The sequence below is a fragment of the Cynoglossus semilaevis genome, chromosome 10 (assembly GCF_000523025.1).
Source record: "Cynoglossus semilaevis isolate Cse_v1.0 chromosome 10, Cse_v1.0, whole genome shotgun sequence".
In the NCBI taxonomy this organism is placed as follows: domain Eukaryota; kingdom Metazoa; phylum Chordata; class Actinopteri; order Pleuronectiformes; family Cynoglossidae; genus Cynoglossus; species Cynoglossus semilaevis.
This window is the reverse complement of record NC_024316.1, coordinates 10,390,215-10,410,372: the sequence shown is the minus strand read 5'-3', so window position 1 is coordinate 10,410,372 and position 20,158 is coordinate 10,390,215. Positions and strand designations below refer to the sequence as shown.

Sequence of the window (20,158 nt, the reverse complement as noted above, 5' to 3'; positions counted from 1 at the left end):
AAGATCGAATCACGGTTAGGGCGGTTGGTACCTTCCAGTGGACTCACCACCCACAGGACGGTCCAGGGGGGTTGGTACGGTGCAGTGTGATTTGGGTGGCGGTCGTGGCGACTGGGTAATGGATAATAATGGATGACATCTAGGTGCAGGGCAGATGTGGACCGCGAGCCGGGACTTTAGAACACCTACCCTAACTGTTTTTGATAAAAAAATCAAAAATGTCATACATTTTTTAAAAATCTGAAATTCCAGTGCTGTACATTGTAGTAGTTATTTAATATTTGAGGAAATATTAAACACCTACTGCCTCTTAAAACAACGTCTGAATGTTGGAGACAAAGTGTTGTCAAAATGACAATTTTCCTCCTTTTCCTCTCTGACAGCTTCAGCTGCAGTAGATAAACCGCAGAATTCAGTCCGTCTCGGAGGCAGACAGCAGTGGCAGCTGATTCAACCTTCCTCTCTACACTCCATCTCTCTTCGCTACCATCAGTTTTCCAGGACTCGAAAAAATGTACTAATAAGGGCACGGCAGGAGTCTTTGTTGAAAAGTCCACATGAAGATAGATTTCACACCAAAATGCATTACCAGCTCACACGTACTGTACTCACACTCACACACACACACACACACTTTCATGCGAGCTCTGAATCATGAATGAGACCACACTCCCACACTGTACAGGGACAAGGCTATACCAGGAAAATGGCATACAATGCTGCATCTTTAATCAGCTGAGCCATGACTTCTCCTGATCTGCAGACACCAGCAACATCCGTGTTTTCCAACATGGGTGGCTCATGTCATGCCTCTGACAGTAGGCGATCATCTAAAATTTAATTTCTCATGGCGCTTGAGTTGAGACTACAGTACTAAGAGACGTGTAATTTCTTCCCTATCCTGCATCTTTTGCTCCACTGCGCAAATGAGTCAGAGATCTACGGATCTACGGAGCAGCTGTTGAAAAGCGGCAGTGATAATGATATCCCGTCTGTGAGAAATCAATGACATTATTCATTATTTTTCAGCTATAGATTCTATACAGCTCAATAATTCAACGATTCAATCATTAAAACATACCACAGCCTATCATTACAGGCTGTGGGGATAAGGAATTCATGATTTTGTTTAAGCTCTTGTTCTTTCTAGGTGGAATCTGTGAGAATCTCCTAAAATAATAAACTACTGAATCATATCAAATGTATCCCTCCAGTTATTATTAATGTGTCACAGATGTAGTATTTAGTGCAGTGTTGAAAAATGTAATAAGTAGGTGTGCAGGGATCCCTGCCCTCTGTTTGTATTTTCTTATGTTTGCCTACTTCCACCAGGGATTGGGGCAATTGGGCGAGGTAATGTTTACAAAAGAAAAACATCCAGGAGGTGGCAGTAATGCATTCATGAATGAGTATGATGTTAAATCTAAAAGAAATAGAAGTTGAATGTGGTGCATTTAAGAAACTCAAGCTTAGCTGAGAAAAAGCAGGGGTGTCGAAGGGCTTCAATCATTTGTGAAATTAATCAAATCAATGCTTTCAATGCATTTTAGAGTGTGGCTAGAATGACACGTGTGCTTTATATCCAATAATTCCATCATACATCCACTTATCGTTGCTCTGGAACAAAGTCGGTAGACATGTTGTCTTGTACACACACTGCAGGAAACGGTTTTGATTCACAGAACAACCCCAAGCTCAAATTATATTCAGAGCCCCAAGCACGTGTTGCTGGTGTGTGTCAGACCGGCCAGACCACCGAGAGCAAGGCAGTAAGTAAGTCTACAGATGACAAACTAATTGTCAAATGGATTGCGATTACTGTGGATTACTGGTAAGAACAAGAACTTCACCTGATGACTGTAATGTCCTCCAACTGTATGAAACAAGATTGAGATTTAGAGTTTTGCATATTTTCTTGATTTTATTTTTTCATATTAATTAATTAATTAACTTAAACATGCGGGTGTAAAAAAGGAGTAAAACACCTATATATACAGCAAATTATTTTTTGCGTCATATTTAGGTGTGATTAATTCTGATTAATCACAATTAACTACATCATGATTAATCTGTATTAATCCACAGCCTGTAATTAATCAGACTACAAATTGTTTAAAAATCCATAAAAACGTTGCTGTTTCTTTATCTTAATTAGGCCAATATGTTGTTTGGATTTTGCCAGCACAACAGAACAAATTGGATCTTAACCTTGATCAGGGGATAGAAGAAAAAATAAAATAATATTAATTAAGTTGATCAGTGAATTTAATGTAAAGTCGCGTATTTTCTTTTTTCCTGATTTCCTGCTCTCATATCCTCCTCTGTGAGTTGTTTGTTCTGTTTATAAACTGTAAGTGAAAAATAATTGTGACAGTTTTTCCCCTTTTTAACAGTATGGCTGCTACAAGTTTTGCTGCTGTCAAATCTGTTGAATACGTTAAACAGGTTCGAAGCCTTCTGTTAAATTTCAACATGAAACGACTGGCTGTTCTTTTTTAAGCTGTTTTAAAGCAGCCAACTTTGTTTGTAGTGAGTACAAACATGGAGCTCAGTGGCTTCTTTTAAGTTCCATAAAAAGGAGAGAAAAAGACTAAAAGCTATAACCAATAAGCTCCAAACTTTTCAGCTGACATTTTAAAAGTGCCAATCCCTTTTTTTCCTCCTTTCACACAAATGGCACACCACAGGAGACACAGAGGTGCCAACTCATTCTCCAGCCAAGATTCCACCTCAGATCGTGGCACAAGACAGAGGGACTAATGGTGTTTTGATCTAAGCACACAAGCCGCAGGCGTGACATAACGCATGCCAGATTCTTCATTCCTCCACGCTGCACCGGGGGCACGCCACAGAAACGCTCATCCCATCTTCCCCTGTGACACGAGGGTTGACTTGGTGGAGACGATCTGCCTGCTCGCGCACATGCTTTAAGTTAATGAGTACGCAGCTGTACATGCTAATGATACACACAACAACTGCCATCCATGTGTGAGAATTTGGTTAAAAAGTGTCAGAACACTCTTTGGATTCATTAAAAGCCTGAATGTTATCGGAGAAGAGGGCTGTTGTTTAATTACTCATGACACCTGCAGTATTTGTGTACAGTAATTGAATTGCAATTGATGAGAGCTGCTACTCATTGATACTTCTTTTGGTACAAGTGCTTGACAAAGCCAATGCATCTGACTTTACAGTAATAGCAATTAAGGATCTCTTTAGTATTCAAGGGCCTTCAACTTAAATACTTTAGATTTACTCTGGGGCTTCGCCGCAGCACTGGGCGGAGAAATGCAAGCTGGTATTACAGTAAGGGAGTGAACGACAAAGCAGCTTCACCTCCCAGACAGGGTGCTATGTACATTCATCCAAAGTGGATTGAAATGTTCTAAATTGTTTTATCGTGTGAAACTTTTGAAATATGTAATTTATTTGATTTAGTGGCAACAAAACCATCTTAATTTTACATGTAAACTTTTTTATGCACATGTAATTGTGGTACAAAGACATGAAACATACTCAAAAACACAAACAATGATCCAAGTACATAAAAAGTGAGACACTATGTTATTTTGCTGTTAGCAAGTAAGCAAACTGAATGTCCTTTGTTAAATTCTGATTGTAGTTTTGCATCATATGAATTATAGTGTTTTATATGAAGTTCAGTGAAGTTCACTGCCTTAGAACAAGATGACTGTTTTTATACCCCATGGCAACTGATGGTCTATTTAAGGCAGCCCTAAAAGGAGGCTTGTGGTTAGATTGTTGCTGGTTCAAATTCTGGCCATGGCAGGACTGTGGTAAGTGGTGGAAGCACCAAATCTCTTCCGCTCCCTGTGCTCACTAAAGAAAACAGAAAAAAAAAACAAAAAGAGCAGCTCACTGCTCTTCTGTGTCCAACGTTAATCACTGGAGTGTTTCACGGACGGGTTAAATGCAGAGAGTAATTCCCCTTAGGGGATTAATAAGAGGACAAAAAAAGAAAGTTAAGAGCCCTGTCCTTAAACTTGGCTGACAGTCCTTGAAAACCAGTGGGTGACTGTAGACAGAGCAAGGATTTAACAAACACAAATATGAGGAATACATTTTTTTTTTTAAGAATATACCAAGCCCATTCCAAAACAACCCAAACGGAGTCAAGTCACCAACATTTAATATGAAATGGACACTGATGCTGAAAGGGAGCCAATACAGAAGGGCTGGAAAAGGACGATTTCCCTGCAGAGCCTGAGGCTGCAGACCAGTGCTTCAGGGGGAACTGCATTAAAAACTGCCAGTCTACAGTGATGGACATGGTCATATAGACTTGGGGCTCTTCAAAAAAAATAACTGTCACTTCAGACTGTAACAAAACGATCTACATTAGCCTGTATTCTGCATAAACAAAGTTGTTCACCAGTTTGGTCAATAAAAAGTTATTGACGTATGTTAAGCTCAAGTTAAGTTTCTAGAGTTTCTAGACTATAGAAATGTAGTCTATAGTCAGGTGTCGACAACTGTCTGTTATCGCCAAAAAACGGAGGATTTTTGCCAGCGTTGATACTGTAGCTACAGCATGGAGGATGTGCACGAATGTGAAGGTGGATGGAAAGATCTAAATAGGTATCTGAGAGAGACTAAGTCTCCACCAGCAACCTGACTTTTAAACAGGCCAACACTGAGTTCATGTTGTCAACTGAGCTGAGCTATAGTATGGGCTGTGATCCTGTGGTGAACTTGCATCTGCTTTCACACTTCAGTGTGTTAAGACTTCAACTGCTAAAAAAAATAAATAAATATTTTTTTTAAGTTGATTAGTAACACATTTTTGTTTGTTTTTCCTTGTGACTGATTGGCAAAGGTCAAAAGCAGATTGTTAAACTGGATTATCATTGAAAAAATGTGTGCCCATAAAAAGGGAAAATCAATTTAAAAGGATTATACATTCTTAATAAACCTAGAAAAATAAATGAAAAAAAAGAGATGTTTGTTCTTTAGTTTTTTTTTTTTTTAATTAAACAAAGCTTACATTTGTTGCAAAAAAGGGTAAAATAAAAACACCTTTCCTAAATTTGTTTGTTTCCAGATTTAAAAAAGCAGCAACCACTTATCAAATTTTTTTTAGGGGACAGCTTGTGTGTCTGCTGATGTCTCTCCTGTCAGATAGTAGTGTTTAATAAAACATAGAATCTCTGTTGTTGAACTACAGATGAACTTGTCGGCACTAACACACTATGTGCACTTACAGCGTGTACGTACGTGCATTAAGACAGGCGAGCAGCAACAGTGCGTCCTCATCTTGACCAAGGAAGGATGGTGTTGCTAACATTTTCTAAATTATAGACTGATTTCATTTGTGAGGACTTGATTGTTAATCTTATTTTTTCAAATTTAATATTTGAGCCTTCTTTGCTCATGAATCTGATCCTGGGACTTAAACAAATCAGTGGTTTCTTCCTTTGTTTAACACAATTTTCCTGTTCTTACAATTAGGGTTTACAATTTACAATGAGAACCTGGAAACACAACTGAAAAAAATGAAGGTTCACCAATTATTAAATCTTTAAACCTAACAATAATATCTTTCATTACAACCGATTCCCAGTCGTACTGTCAGGAGGAAAAGGAATTATTTTAAATGATATATCTGGAGCTCCCCACCGAGTGGAGCCCGTGGTGTCTGACAAAATGTGAAAACAACATCAGAAGAATACTAAGGCTTTCTGACAGGCAGGGAAATTATTCACATTTTGATGATAGTACAAAGCAGGGTTATGGATTTTAGGGGAAAAAAATTCCCAAAACAACAAATGAGTTCTGTGAGTATTGGTTTTAGTGTGAGGTTTCTGTGGCTCAGCTGCTTTGATGAACAACGGGCAAAACTTACAAAAGAGTGAAATTAGAGATCGCTCCTGACTGAATTTGCCTGCAATTCTGGGCATTTCTCCACCAACTCTTTAGTTCACGTCCCACCCACCTCCCACTCTTTCTGTGCTGGTGACATAATCGGAAAACGTGTCCGTCCATAAACACACTTCCCAGAGGAGAAGCGTAGTAGCTCTACCATCCCTGCCACTTAAGGTAAGAGGAGTAACTGCAGTCTACAGTGGTGCTTAGTGGTGGGGAATTAAAACCAGACCTTTGGGTAGTGATGCCCCGAAGAGCATCCAGCTGGCGCGATGTCAGCGTGAAACTAAAGACAGTGCTCACAACACTGATATGTCCCTGCAAAGAGGAGAAGCAGGAGAGGCTGAATGCAAACATTCTGCCCACGGGGAGGTGCTTGCACAGTGGAGGGACCCACTTCTCATTTACTTAATAGCAGACAGATAATAAGAGAGGCTCAGACATATGGACACTCGATTTCTGGGGAATAACCATTTCCAGCAGGCAACCAGATTTGAGACAATCTGAAAGGCAATCAAGCGTGCTGCAATCAAAGACAGTTGATGATGTGACTGGACTTAGTCCCGTCTCTGGTTGATCACTGATGACAAATGAGGTTTTAAATGAGCAGGGATTGTCAGGCGGATTTGGCTCCACTCACTGAGGAAAAAAAGTTCAGGGAAGAGCCGATGTCAACAGTGATTAAGGGTGTTCTTCAGTATTCTGTGTCTGTGTGAGAATTAAAATAGTTCCATTAAAACTTCAGTGAATCGGTTCTGTCACTGGTATAAGACTGTTAGATTGAGTGATGATTTAGTGGCTGTAATGTAGTGGGAAGACAGACGGACATTTATTCAGAAGATCACGGGTTTGACTCCAGCTGCGTCCCTTCACCTAATCTCAACCCAGTAACATGTGGTGCAGCGTCAGGACGACTGTAAACCTGTCAAAGCAACAAGACGACGCAGTTCAAAACCTGCTTAAAAAGATACATTGTTGAGTAAGTTTCTCAGAAGCTGGTTTTAATACTTGACATATCATCTGGTGATATTATTCTACAATATGTAATGATATTTTAATTTAAGGCTATTTTAGTACTATATGCTGCATTTGATGTCCAAAACGGCCAATCACCATTGTCACCTCTGAACAATGAAGAAGCAGAAGATATTTTCCACCTTAATATTCAGATGTGTATTAATGGTCATGTTTCGCTTTCACATTCTCAGCCTTAAAATTTATTTTTTTTAATATCAAAACCCTTTAAAGCAGTCAATATCACTCCCCACAGTGGACCATTAAACCCCACGCTGTGTAATTCACCATATCTTTCCACAAATCCCTTTAACCAAAAAAGGCTGCACGTAAGACAAAGTGAGAGGCGGTGTATCATTTAACAGAGACAGGCACTGAAAATCCACACTAAACGCTTAAAGTGGACTTGAGTCATTCCTGGTCTCGTGACCCACTAACGATATACCGTGACCTGCTTTAGGTTCACAAACCACCACTTGAGGAACACTGGCTACAGTACATCAAATATGATTGTCTGTGTACTTGTATCTACTGTTTTTTGAAATGTGGGAAGTTTGCCTTTGTCTGGAAGCCACTGCTCGATAATGTCAGTCAATAATAATAATAAATATATACAGTGTCTTAAATTTATTTACCTGAGTAAATAATTGTCCTTCTTTGCGATACTGACTGACGATTATCCCTTGTCGTAGATCCATGATACTCGGCGCATCTCCTCATTCCAAATCCTCCAGCGTCGATATGAAAATGTTCGGATCCCAGTAAAGTTCGGTTCCCTCTGTGGTCGGCTGGAAATACCGTACGAATACAACCTAAAACTCCGCTTCGGCTTTTTTGCCCTTCTCTAATTTAAATTTGAAGGCAGGCAACGGTCACAGCGTCGGGGCAGTAGTTGTTGATGCTCCTCTGCTCCTCACATGATCCAGTCTCCGGCTCTTCCTCATGAAGGCTGCGCCCCGCTCTGCCCTTCTCGCTGCCGGGCAGGCGAGCGAACAAAGCCCGCAGCGTCGGCTCCTCACACGCGGTCAGCCGTGAGGTGCGGAGAGTTCTTGTGTTTAGTTCTTTCTTCTTTTTCACATTTCACCGTGGAATTGGATTAACGGGAGCACAGAGTGGCCGTGGTCCAGACTGGGCGTCCTGGTTCTGGTCCTGGTCTGGGTCCTGTTCCTGCTGCTGCTCCACTGGATAACAACAGGAGTGTGGTTGAGTGCGCGCCTGGCGGCAGTGGCACATGGCGCTCGAGTGTGTATTTATTTATATATTTAATTATATATTTATTTATGCATCATTCTTAGGGCTTTGCGAATTACAGAAGCTCTGCAACTTTTCTTTCATCCTTTTGATGAGTCACTGACTTCCCTCCTTATTCTCACTCTGTACAATGGAACATCTGTGCAGGCTCCTGATCAGACAGATACGAATGAAAAGTGCTTTTAGCGGCTATAAATTATTTATCATAATTTTTCTTTGCTGAAGTCAGATGTGTATTTTGGGGCTTTTCAGTAATTTGCATTTACTTTGTGCAGTAAACAGAATCCATGGGTTCACAAATCCCATCAGTTCAGGGGATATGGCTACATGAATAAACGAATGGTCATCTGCAGGAAAGTTATTGAAAATGACCTCAGTTTTACTAAAAAAAACTACAGTATAAAGGACTTGACTAGACTACAACAGACTACATTGGACTACAATGGACCAGACTATAAAAGACTTATAGTCTGGTCCATTGTAGTCTAGTCTATAGACTACAGTAGGCATTAGTAGACGAGAATAAAGTGCAGCAGAGTAGATTACATATATCACATTAGACTAAACTACAAGACTTGACTAGACTAGAATAAACTACAGTATACAACAGACAATACAAAATTAGACTACAAAAGACTAGACTAAAACAGAATGGACTAGAATAGACCATAGACAATATCAAACTAGACTAGACTACGAATCTAGACAAGACCACGATAGACTGAGGAAACAGGTATGACAGAGCACGGAAGGCTAGTTTGACTAAAAAGACGTCACATGACTAACAATCATCAAAAAGTTTCAGAACGTAACCATTTATCCATGTACGTAGAGATACTATAGTACCTGAAAGTAGCTGAAAAAGGTCTGCTGATACTAATAAATACGTACAAGTATTTATTAGTATCAGCAGACCTTTTTCTGCCTCATTTTCTAAAATTATTTTTCACAGTAGTTAGTAACTCTTCAAATGAATTTTGAGAACTTACATTGTGCGCTGCGGTACAATCATCCACTAAGACCCATGACTCATGCATGAGATTGCCAGAGAATGTTGTGTGATCCATCACTCCACAGGACATGAGCCCACAGATCTGGAGAGCAGTGTTGCCAAGCTTCCCTGACTCCATGTGTCCACCCTTGATGATGTGGAACTTTATCGCAGCTGGTTAGGAACCCAGGAACTCTTTGTTTGTTAGTGTTGAAGTAAATACAGATTAAGAATGTGGTCTGGTTGGAGACTTTGGTCAAGCTACATGGACTGTTTGATGGTCTTTCTGAACATGTCCAATGAGTAATTTATGGAAAGACATTTTTGTGGATGACAGAAAAAAAAATCTGACTTGATAATATAATAATAAATATAATATTTAGTTATAATTTGTTAAAATTCTGTGTTTTTGTATGATGTCTCATTTCTAAATACTTTTTTCCAGAGTCTGTCCATATGATATGATTCAGGGATCATGAGTCGGTCTGGCTACCTTTGTCCATTGACCTGCAGCTCCAAACAGCTGTACCTGTTTTATTTTATTTCATTTCATTTTACATGTTACCCAAACGGATGGTTCTTCCTGACGGAAATTGATTTGTTTTTTCATTTCTCTGGTTTTATTGATATCACGTTGAAGAAACGTGAATCTTCCTGCGTTGCTTGCTTATCTGTAGCTTCTCATTTTGAAAAATGAGCGGTCTGTTATGACAGGCTTAGTAAAAATGTAATTTGTCGTCAGGTGAGAGTGAGAACGTACGTTCTTTGTTCACTGTATGTCGTCTCTGTGTTCTTTCTGCTGTTGGAGGTTGTAAAAAAAACAAGGTGCTGAAAAGGTTCCCACACTGGTGACTGAGGAGAGGAATTCTTCACAGCTTTACATGTGTTATTAACATTTCTGAACACATGCTGTGCTTTGGAAATGAGCTAATAATTAGGATATAAATATGCACATGTATACAGGTGTTACACACACTGTACATACGTACGTGGTGAGAGCATCACTCGCTAGTTTCTAATTACTTCCTATTTACAGGAGAGGAAAGTCGGCAGTCCTGAAGTTTAAAAAGTCAGAACTTCATACACACACCACAGGCTTATGGCTCATAATTTACTCATAACGCTGCATGGGATTTAAGAAGATCTACTTCTGTTTGAGCAAACTGAAGAGTGATAATTACTAAAGAAATTAATGAGTATCCTGCTGAGCTTTGGAAAGTAGAAGAGGGAAGGAAAAAAAATATTTAAATGAACTAACCAAATGAACATTTAGTTTTTCTCGGCCGCCAATGCACACAGATAATAATGGCACTTTGAACCTCAAAGAAAAATCTGACTTGTAAAGCAGCCCTAAATACAAACATTACATTTTTCATGATTTCTTTTTTTTAATTATTATTACAACCAGAAGCACATTTTTACAATTGTTTCGAGAGTGTTTTTTTTTTAAAGCAGTTTTAGCCTTCTCTGTCCCGTTCCTTCTGTCACTGTTATTTAACCTGCCTTACCTGACGCTGCAACACCACCCTGTAGCTGAAGGAATTTTCCTAAAGAACTTTTCTAATACGAGGATCTTACTTCATCTTTTGTTTGACAAACTTTTTATTTGTGTGTTGTACTTTTAGCTGAGGTGTGTGTCCTATCAACCTGACTGCAGACCTGTGGCTACAGTGTCAATATTTACAGTTGGTCTTAAAGCCACACATTTTGGAAAGTTTAGAAAACGACACATTTTTTTGCCAGATACTGTAATAATACTCTGCAGCTGGTCGCATTGGCCAACGCCCAAATCCAATTTACACATTCTGTTGTTTCTTTTTTAAGCTAGGCTAGGCTAGGCTATCTGTGGCAGTAGGTGATCAGGTGCAGTGTGACACATATACAGAGTTGATGTCAGTGTCAAAACCAGATCAAACCCGTAAACACGATTTACTGTAAAGTTATGGTTAATTCATTTGATTTAGTGCCATGTTTATATAATCGTTCACTGTCATTTGATCTTGAAAACAGAGCTGCTGAGAGACAAGAACAAAGGGTTCAACTAAAAATCATCCAAAATTATTAAAGCTCTGTTTTAATAAGCAGAGACTCATTGATTCCCGGCGGGCTTCCTGACAGTGTTGGTGCTTTTACTCTGTTATTGTTTTGTTGCAGCTCAGAACCAAAAATCAGAAGGAGAGAAGAAAACACTCAAGCCTGTGATGTCTTTTATTAGAAACAATATTCATTCAGTGTTTATTATTTGTCCATGGTTTTGAACAAAATCTCTTCAGTCAGATTGCTCTCAGGAGACATTAACTATTCATACTTCTCCGTTTTTGCTTTTTTCATTTATCCAGATGATATGTTTCTTTTTGCTTTTTTCATTTATCCAGATGACAATAAAATCATTTGTTAATCAGGAAAATATGATTCATGCACTTATTGCATATTTAATTTGTAACAAAGAAATAATGTTTTGTGAAAACTGATCACTGACTTTTTATGTGTTCAACATTACATCTATGACTTGTGTTTCTTGTTTAATTTACTTTGTTGTCATGGTAAAGCACCAAGGTCCAGTGATGCTCACTAAAAAGTCCTTCCCAGGTTTTTGACCTGTAATTTCTCAACATCAGTCTTCAGTCTTGGGTTTAGCTCCCTAACCTTGAGAAGGTCGTGAGGATAAACCGCTCGGTGTTATCTTCACTACTGAGCTGGTGACTGAGCTGCTCACTGTGTCTGATTTGATTAAAACTGAATGACATCAAGCTGAGACAAGGGCAGTGAGGATTACCCTAACTCAGAGGAAGACCACCAGAAAATTGTCAGCAAGTTAGACTGTAACTGTTAAATTCTTCAACACTAAAAAAAAAAAAAAAAAAAAAAAAGTAGAGCAGTGTAGCAGTTGCATTACTTTGGATTTTGACAGAATAGTCAATGATGTCATTCATATTATATCAGTCATTAAAATTAGATTATTACAAAATGACCTGAGTTTGTTGATTTTATTAAGAATAGTTGGAAGAATTGTACGTGTTTCTGGAAAGAAAAAAAAAAAAATATCACACAGATTCACACAGAAGCATTTTTTAGATTTTTTCAGTGGAAAACATATCTGACCACTCTGGCAGACTGAGGTCAACTGAGAAGGACTACTAAAATTGCAGGTTGAAATAATCCAAATAACCAGGGCAACAGGTGAAGGTTTAAGTCAGAACTCACATTCAGCCGTGCTGTGGCAAATAAAATAGACTGACTTGTTGTGCTACACAAAGGACCAGCGAGTTCACAAAGGGCACAAAGTGTGAAGGTGTTGTTGAGTCTGTAACAACCATCCCTATAACAACACAGTCTTATATACAAGAGAAATGCTGAACGTGATGCTATTGAGTTGGGGGACCACAGTATGCAGGTTCTTCCTGGTGACAGCTCATAAAAGGGGATAACTGCCTGAAACCCATTAAAAGGTGAAGCAGATGAAAAACTGACTCATCTTGGATCAGGTCATGGGGTTGGTCCTCGAGCCAAAACTGGCTGACATCAGCAGAAAGACAGGGCACACCCGGGTTAAGTTGTTAGTCCAATATGAGGCCACATATGAGGCAATAGACAATTCACACAAGGGTTGTGTGAATTATTAAAACCATATTTTAAACTGATAGTAGAAGTTTTTGCATTTGTTTACTGGCTGATTCATATTACCATCAGCAGGTGGGTAATTGCCTACAGTCAGTTTTATTTTCTTCTCATTAACAAAAGGCTGTTTCCATCTAAACTGAAACAAACGTCTTCAAATTGACACTGTTGTCACCCAAGACAAAAGGTGACTTGGTAAAAACCCATGACACCGGCTGACCATTGAACTGCTGGTTGTGGTGAAAAGCAACCACAGAACAGAAGAAGAAGAGTATGAGCATGAGTATACAAATGAGATACTAACAGTATTATTTGTATCTGTGCATCCCTAATCCACACCTGTCTTTACATTTTACACAACATAATAAAAATCTAATTTCGATCTCTGAGCTGGGACTCAAACCATTGACTTTCTTGCTCTGTGATGGCAGCACTTAACTCTAATCCACACCTTTTTCCACTGCGTGAAACCCCTGAAAATGTATCAGTTTCAGTCTTAAATTAATACTAAAGTCTATTATTTTGACAGGTCACTCTTTAGCCAGTGCCACAAAGTAACAATCAAAGACTGAGAACATACTTTAACCAGAACAGAAGAAGCCGTCCTCCTAATTATGCCTGTTAAAACGTTGTAAAGGCTCAGATATTGATTTGTGAGTCATGGCCCCACGGGTCAAATTGTCTTAGCAGTAGAAGCAGTATCTCAGGGAAAGTCATGATGGTGAGTCTTTCTTTCTAACCACCAGTGTTCACTTGCTGCACAATAATGACCGTCTGCCAAAGCATTTAACCTTGAGCCAATCAGGGCTTTTATTAAAAAAAAAAAAAAAGAAAAGAAAAAGGAAAAAAAGCTGAGCTTTCCAACCATGAAATAGGTGGTTGTCCCTCTGAAAGGGAGCTACAGCCCAGGCTACCTGGAGATTAATCAATTATTGGCATTTTAAATGTCACGGTGTTGGTTGGAATTGTTCTCAAACCCAAGTCATGTCAATCCACTCTACTGTGATGTTTACCTTCACGAATGTGAAAATGACAAAGTTATAAAATCAACCTTTTTAAATACGTCACGACTACAGTACAGCAATTTATATTTTATTAATACTAAAATTATTATTATTATTAATAATAATAATAGTATTATAATATAGTACAACTCGCTCTTACAATACGATGAACTTTCTTGTCATCTCTTTGCTTAAAATTGCGATCCTTCATAACATAAAAGGCAGTTTTATTTATTTATATATTTCTAAATATTCTTTCTAAAAAAAAAAAACTTTACTTGACAGAAGATGTTTTTTTTCTAACAAAAACCACCTGAAGTTCTGTTGTTCTTGGCCTCACACAGCGAGCGGAGAAAACCCCGAGCAGCTTGAATTCCGGCTGGCTCTCAGATTAAAGAGAAAGGTATGATTCAGTTTTCACATGCTTTGTTCTCACCGCACCTCTGTAGTGGCAGCAAATGTGACTCGTAGGTGTCTCCCATGTCTTATGAATAATGCACACTTAGAAACCCAGAGTTATCCAAAACCAAGGCCCTCTCATCCCCGTTTGAGTGGATTGATTTTCTAGCTTTCACCAGCATCTGCCGAGGCTCAAAGGCTGCTCCCCTGTGTGGGGTTGAAGGATAACAGCACGACAAGCCTCCAGCTTGTAGGGCGCTTGTGGATCCTGTGAAGTTCATTACCTGGAGCTCAGATAAAAGCTGAGGTTATGGTATTACAGGGCTTGAAATGACAAAATCAACTGAACAGTTCGGTGTCATGTCACCTTTACTGTCATTATCCTCGGAGCAGACTTCATGTGTCACAAACCCGGGCTGGCTTTAATAGAAAATTCCACCCTGAAGGGCCGACGACCTCCTGTATCCTTACAATTTCCCAACATGTTGTGTTTAAGTGGTCATGTGACCCACTTGTCCTAATGCTTATATCTCTTCTCGATTATGGCAGTGCATCTGGACTGGAACTCACTTACCAGCAAGGAATTATGGGCATTTTTTTAAGTGTGCACCTGCAGGAGGTCCTTTTAATTATCTACTAAAAACTGGATTACCATATTTCCTCCATTCATCTTCTACTGCATACACTAATTATTTTCATGCCTAATTTATGCCTACTTAACGTACATAAACAGGAACATCCGTTTTAAATGTCACTGCCCACAGACTCCAATGTGTGCCTTATGTTCATGGTATGTATTACTTGTTGAGGAATGCACCCACTGGGGGGAAGATGGAGTGCTTTTCTGGGGGATTGTTGGTTTCTCTGATAATAACAATGTCAGTGGAGGTTGTGGTGATGTTCCTGCTCAGACAGAGGTCCAGGTAACAATGGTCTGGTTGGTGGTTGCGAACAGAGAACCGTTCTCTCTGGTTCTACCTTTTCTGGTTTTGTTCAGTCCTTGTCCACTTCATACTGTTTTGTTAACGTGAGCTACACAGCACAACATGATCTTCTTGGATATTACTACATTACATGCTTTGTCGTACGCATTCAATTCTCTTTTAAAATGTACTAAATCAGCCATGTGACTCACCAAAGATGGACAGCAGCGTACCTAGCACCAGGATCACCCTCGTAATCAGACCAATGGTCAATTAAGTGTAAACACTAATAACGCCATGTTTATTTTTGGACTTTGGGAGGAAACTGGTGCTCATATCTGGGGAAAAAAATACATACAGTAAGATTTGGAATCAAACCAGCAAACTGCTGACCTTCTTGCTGTTATGTAAGCTCGCTAACCCTCCAGGGTTGGACCAGGTCAGAATATTTGTTTATATAGAAAAAAATGTATGTGCATCCACTGCTATTACTATGGAGGGTAAATATTGACTGGAAGCTAAATGATTGTATTTAAGTAAAGGCTGCAGCATGAATACACACACACACACACACCCACACCCACACACACACACACGTCCGTTCCCCATGTGTGACTCTTCTTCAGGTACCTATTTCCTCCAATAGGCCAGAAGAAGATGAAGAATAGTTTGCAGAGGCCAAATTGGCTGTAGGTGAAAATGAGAGTTACTGGTTGTTGATGTTTGTCCCTGTGATGGACGGGTGACGGTTCATCTAAAGTCAGCAAGGATCGGCTTTAGTTGTCCACCACCCTTCACAGAAGAAAGGGAATGAAAGAAAGAAAAAAAAGAGGAAAAATCCAGCAACACATCAGATTTATTTATTGTCATATCCATTCAAACACTTAGAGCTAATGTGGCTAAAATCCATACAGAAACAAAGACACGGAGAAGCCAGACATTTCAGATGTCTGGTTTTCCTTTAACCCTACTTCCTCTAAAGGGTCGACTGTCAGAGTCTGAAGACTGCTGACGATAAGTTGTTTGAAAAACGCTTTGTCAATGCTGAAATAAATCACTCATCGGGGGCCACAGGTACTGCGGTCTTTGGTGGAATATAAGCTCTCAGGTTAAATTATAGGGATCAGAAAAGTGATGAGTGGCCCTCGGTGATGCCCCATATAAATCTAACTCAACTAAACATTTTTCACTGTGTTGCAAAATATATAGAAATCAATATTTAATCTTCACCAAATATTGGACAATGCACAATGGCGCCAGAGACGCTTGAAGCTGGAGGAAATACAGTGGTTCGGTGTCACAGCAGTGACTAAGCTTTTGGAAATAAGCTCGCTGTCATCGTTGTAGTATTAGGAGGCTTTTATATTAGCAGATCTTCAGAGGGGCAGATTAGAGCAATCACTTCACCCTTGACAGAGAGCGGCGTGTCTTTTAGTGATGTGAATGGGATGTGACACTGGATACGAAAAACACTCTGAGGCAAAGAGAGGCATCAGTGGCTCTGCCGCAGAGGAAAGTTCTGGAGTGCGACACCAGAAACACTGGTAGTTTGTGTGATCTCATGATGAAGATGTTGACACCACGCTGTGTGTGTGTGTGTGTGTGTGTTAGTTCACTGTTCATCCAGGCTGAGGAACACGTAGTATACTTGTTCTAATAGGTTTTGCTCCAGTGAGTGCAGAGCTTACAGATGTACCTCGTCTTCACACACACACACACACACACACACTTGCTGTTTTTTTTGTGTGAGAACTTGAAATAGACACGAAGCATCCACTAACCCACACCCTCTCACCCTAACCCTCACCCCAACCTTACCCCATCTGACCATAGTTCCAATCCGAACCCTAAACTAAGACTTGAACCCCAAACTACTCTGTTATTACACACACACACCACACACCCTCTTTCTGGACTCATTTCTATTGTTTGCCACTAACTCAGAGTCAGCAGATTTTCTCGAGGTGAAATCATTTTGTGTTTTAATCATTGTCAGATATTTATCTTCTGTCGGGGTCGTAACTGAGGTACTGGTCCTGTTACTGGTTTGGTGGACAGTTACATTTAAACAGTTAACCTCCTGTAAATTTCACACACACTTACTAGCTAACAGCTAATAGCTAGCTGTGGGGATGAGACAAGTCTATTTCAGGGACACGTGCTCATTTCTTAACTTTAATTTACAAGTGCAGGAAAAATGATTTCTTTTTTGTTGCAGTATCAGAATAAAAACTCTCTGTGCACATTTTGATAAGATGGAGATCCAATGAAGATCCAAAAGCACAGCCACTATGATCTGATTCTTATTCTTATATTATGTACTACATTCTTTCAGCAGAAGTCAGATCATCACAGCAGGAAGGCCACTTCATTTTAGTTTTTATTTTTACTCCCGTTGAAACCATGACTACTCATGTTTCCCCACATAATCACAGCCAACAGGCCTGATGTCCTTTCTTTAATATGACAAAAACCTACACTTTTTAAAGCAAGGTCACTGTGTTATTGCGGAGGTGCTGTGTGAGTGACATCCAGGCTGAGTAAGCGACCGCGACACCTGGCTACACACCTGCCACAAATATGCTGCACACCTTTTGGACCTGTTGACACGGTGGACACAAGATAGAACACCGCGGACTGTGCCTTTAAATAAATATGTTCCTTAAGTGATAATAGACACAAACAGACTTATTCATACTCATCACGCACAGTTTCTCTGTCATCATAACAACTTAGACAAATGAATGTGTTGGAAAAATTCCTAAAGCATCCGTCTTGGAAACAGAACAGACAGCAGGCCACACAGTTGGTCACCGCATCTTCTTTCCAAGGTCAGGAAAGGTCGCAGCCACCACATGCTTCCTAACCAGAGTCATATTACTGATGTAGAGCCAATTTCCACATTATGCCACGACGCATTCAGATGAGGTTTACCCTTTGTGACAAATTTTTCTTCTTCAAATAACATCAGCAGCAGCAGCAGCAGCAGCAGCAGCAGCAGCCTGACTCGGAGCTCAGTCCTCAGCACTCACAGACTCTGCAACAGTGTGCTGCTAATATTCCACAGATTAATATTTCATGCATTATAAGGCCAGGATCGTCTGTGATCAGGTTACTGGAGTCCCATAACAGCCACCTGATCAAAGTCTCTTGCCTCTGCAGTAATTATAAATTGGAGGACTTTCAACAGTCTTCATTTTATTTGAGTAAGAGAGAGGCACTTCATCCACTTGTTAATCACATACCTCCTAAAAGTGCTGAGTCTGGAATGGTTTAACAGCCAGCAGCCTTTTTTTTCTTACAGTTCTGAAGCCGACTTTAAACCTTGGATTCCAATACTTTACCACGAGCGTTTAACCATACACTCTTGCTGCATTCCTTTAGTGATGCTTTAAAAAAAAATGGAGCAAATTTATTTTCTTCCTTTTTGTCTTCCTTTTGTGCAGAGTCACGACAGTCAACAGAGTGGCGACATCATTTCCCTTTTCTTTTCCCAAAGTCTTTCTCCTAGTTAATGCATAACAGCCTGGAAGCAAAGCTGTGAGAGACGTGATTTGGGTCCGTGGTTCACTGAGGAGGCCACTCAGACCAGTTTCATGCAAACATGGGTCACCATGTTCGGTACACTCCCCCCCCCCACCCCCACTACCCGTTCCTCCTCCAGGCTACATACAGTAAAAGGTAGATTGCTCACTGAAGGGCATTTTAATGATGTTTGTCACTGTCGATGATTCTGCTTGAGTAGAGAACAAGCACAAGCACGTGACACTGTGTGCCCAACGGAACAAAGGACGTGGTCGTCGTGGGAGTGGGAGGGGAGTTAAAAGGGTTGATGGCAGTGAGATAGCCGTCACTAGCTGAGCAGTCATCACGGAGGTCAGAGGTGTTGTCTGCTGTGGACACGCCTACGATGACCTCAGTATGAAGCATCACTTGATACTTTAATGGACAACATTTTGTGAATGTGTGAGCAGAAGATTATACTACAGTAGGTTATACTTCATGACCGATCAGTGGGTGGACACCTCAGGATGTTGTACATGTCAAATTAAACTTGATTGTGTTGCTGGAAGAACCCTTTTTATTCATTTTTGGTCCATTTATTTTTACTTACTTGTAAAAAGTCAGAACAGTGCAGAGAGATTTTTTGGTTCTAAACAGTTTTCCTGTGTAAAAATACGGCATTCCATGAACCATTGTTATTTTTTCTTTTTGCACAATAAAATCTGTTAAGCAAAAATAGCATCATAAATATATATATATTGTTGCTTGACAATGTACAGTGAATAAACACAGGTGTGGACTGAGAGTAAAACTTCAACTAGAACACAAATATTCATAAAAAAGTTAAAAAACTCACGATTCTCATTCGGCCCCGTGTGGCCACTGCAGCCAGGAGCAAATACACAACAACAATCTAATATGTGAGTGTTATTTGATCATTTCTGTATTTGAATGTAGCACATGATTATTGTTCCTGGGACTGCAGGGCTGTTGTGTTTGCTACTTTGAAAAGGCATCAGCTGTTCACCAGAAATGTTCCGGCCTGAGAAGAGGAACGCAGGGAGGGAGAGAAGAAAAGTCTAACAGAATGATAAAAACATCAGAGAAGGTTGCAGAGGTGCCCCCCTGAGATGATGGAGGGTGGCAGGCGTGTGTGTGTGAGCATCTGTGAAAGTGCCTATTATGTTGTATTTGTATGGTTGTCATGGGATTCTTTGTTTTTCTGTACCCGACGGTGCATCATCACTTCGCCAGCTGTTGCTGCCGTCATTTAGCTTTACTTATTTCCTACATCTCAACCCAGCGGCTGCATTAGTTTACAAATAAAAAGCTTTTGGACACATGTTGTTTTGTCGTTCGGCCAAGATCGGCCGGCGCTGTTCTGCGAAATTACTTCGAAGCAGGAGCAGCAGAAGTGCAATTTAATGTAGCCTACAATTTCCGTCTGTTCTCCTGAACCGTCACAATCAGCGACACGCTTCAACAAGAGTTCAAATATAAATGGCTTATTTCCCTGGTTCTGATTATCATGGGTGTAATTGTTGGAGCCAAATAATTTGATGTTCACTGAA

At 39.9% G+C, this 20,158-nt stretch overlaps 1 protein-coding gene across 1 annotated transcript in view; it reads right to left on the bottom strand.

The window, feature by feature from the left end:
* Positions 1 to 8,257, bottom strand: part of cntn3a.1 (contactin 3a, tandem duplicate 1) — a 76,948-nt gene extending 68,691 nt beyond the window's left edge. Inside the window, exon 1 of the mRNA XM_008318694.3 lies at positions 7,533 to 8,257. The gene's annotated coding sequence lies outside the window, so the exon portion shown is untranslated. The remainder of the gene's footprint in view (positions 1 to 7,532) is intronic.
* Positions 8,258 to 20,158: the final 11,901 nt, after the last annotated feature.